Source organism: Triticum dicoccoides, chromosome 6B (genome assembly GCF_002162155.2).
Source record: "Triticum dicoccoides isolate Atlit2015 ecotype Zavitan chromosome 6B, WEW_v2.0, whole genome shotgun sequence".
In the NCBI taxonomy this organism is placed as follows: Eukaryota; Viridiplantae; Streptophyta; class Magnoliopsida; order Poales; family Poaceae; genus Triticum; species Triticum dicoccoides.
The window spans coordinates 85,288,537-85,290,959 of NC_041391.1; the positions used below are offsets into that span (position 1 = coordinate 85,288,537).

General features: G+C 47.1%; 1 pseudogene; it reads right to left on the reverse strand.

Annotated features, from left to right (window-relative positions):
• Window positions 1-983: 983 nt before the first annotated feature.
• Window positions 984-2,204, reverse strand: LOC119320807 (annotated as a pseudogene).
• Between the last annotated feature and the right edge of the window lie 219 nt (window positions 2,205-2,423).

Here is a 2,423-nt window from a genome sequence, read left to right on the forward strand (position 1 = left end):
CATCGTACGATGCATTCGCTTCCTTATCTTTTCTTGATGGGCATAATTTGTCATAAACACGAAATGCAAGTAATAGTTTTAAAAGAGAATATACCACATCCGAATCATAACAAGGACGAGGGCCGACGGGGACGAATATCAAAACCATGGCACTATGTATAACAAACAACGTATGGGTAAGATAATTATTACATGATTAACTATATATCCAAATCACACAAACATCAACTTTTTATATAAAATTACATGAACAAGAGGCTCACCACAAGGTGGTGCCGGTGACGGGACGGTGCGGGCGATCGACGTTGGTTACGACGGAGATTTAGAGGGCACTAAGTAAACCACACCTACATATGCAAACTAAGTGTTATTTTTGACCTCAAATTGCATATAAATCAAATACTAGCACATATATATATTTCCTCCCAAATTACTAAACTCACAAATTAGTAACTATATAAAGCATTGCAAGAGCTAATCTAGCAATGAGAGATGAAAGGACAAAGTTGCTAACCTTTGTGATCATTTGAATGGATGGGGGCCTTCAAATCTTGACAAATTTTGGGCAAAATGTGTGATGAGCTCGAGAGGAAGAGGGGAAGAACAGAGAGGAGAGGGGAAAGGGGAAGAACAGAGCAAGCTCGGGTGGACGAAGGGTTTATGTAGGACGACCTTTAGTACCGGTTCGTGCCAAGAACCGGTACTAAAGGTGCTGGAGGGGGCCCAGACTGACAACATCCTGCCACCACTCTCATTAGTACCGGTTCGTGGCACAAACCGGTGCTAAAGGTTAGCCACGAACCGGTACTAATGAGAGCGGCCCGGCTAGCCGTTGGAACCGGCACTAATGTATACATTAGTGCCGGCTCTAATACAAACCGGCACTAATGTGCTTCACATTTGACCCTTTTTCTACTAGTGAGAGCTAGGAAGAAAATACATGCTCTAAATCCAAGGGGAAGCAAACCAGGAACCTTGAACATTTAGACACGCCTTGAGGAGAGTGAAAACTTGTCATCTTCCTTTTGCATCACAATCTAGTTGGACGGAATTGGGATAATGCTCTCTTTGAGGCGGCAGTGATTAAGCATCATACAATATTGACGCTTTCCGATGTTCACCATTTCTAAGAAGTTGCCATCAATGTCACAACGCATTACATGTTTACTGTTAAACATGATCAGCAACTCACGGTCGTTCAACACAACCATATCATTGAGCCATTGCACTGTTGAATCAAGTGGTGTTCTCTTTTTCTTTTTGCAAGAGGTTGAATAAAGTTGTCGTGATACCTCCAGCGTTGACACGTCGATCCGGTACTTGAAACTCCAGACGTAATCCTGCATCGCCCAGACATCCATAGCGGTCAAGCTGGGAGTCAAGCTGCCCCATAAAGCAAGTGTCCCGTTCATGTCGAACAACTTTTTATGATGGCACAGCTGGGTGGGACTGCTAATCCACCAGAATGACTCGGCTTCTGTGTCGAACACAATAATATCTGTGTTGTGTCCCCCAATTTCATTGGCATCATAAGGACACCAGTGCAAGCTGCCACGGTGAAGCACTGATGGTGGACAGCACGACTTAGAGCGCAATCCCTTCAGTAACTGATGTTCTTGTTCCATGGATAGTGGTGAGAGTGTTTGCATTCTGACACTGATATGCCTCATCACATTGGATCCCACTGTGAGAATGTGCAAGCTGGATTTATACGGGTGCCATGGTTCCGAGACCCAGAGCACCCTATATTCTTGAGTTGGAAGGTGCTGGTAGAAATCAATTATGGTGTTGTAGAGGGCATGCTCCACATGAGGCTGGGGTAGGAGAGCATGCGTGTGGATAACCGGATTTCAGATGTAGAATTGGTGGAGCCAGGAGATGAGGAGGAATCCACCGCAGGCGCCATGAAGAGAAATCTCGGAGTTGTGTTTGTTGCACCGGGAGAAAGGCAAGAGCTGTTGTTTGGTGCCGGCGGAGTGGAAGAGGACGAAACTAGTGGGCAGCCCCCGGCCGTCAATAATGGGGAGCGAGGGCTGCAACTGGTGGTGGTCGAGCATGAATTTGGGCGTGGATGTGGCAGTGCACCATGACGTGCTGACGGCTCGGCAGCGTCCGACGTCCTTGGACGGCAACCGGACGAGTATCTTGTGGATGATATCGTCGGGTAGGTCCTCGAGCCGGGCCGCGCCTCTCCTGTCCGGCATCATGCTGGCTCCCTCCCTCCTGTCCGCAAGCTTCAGTGCCTAAGAGGAAAACCAACATCCAATGCTAAATCATTGGCACCAACTTATAAATCAATAAGACAAGCACGTAGAATACACAAGCTGACATAGGTTTACCCTCCCACACAGGACGCGCATAGCAAAAGGTCCGAAACCTTAGTGTGTTCTATCGGAAGTTGCTCACCCTCACCTACGCTCGGG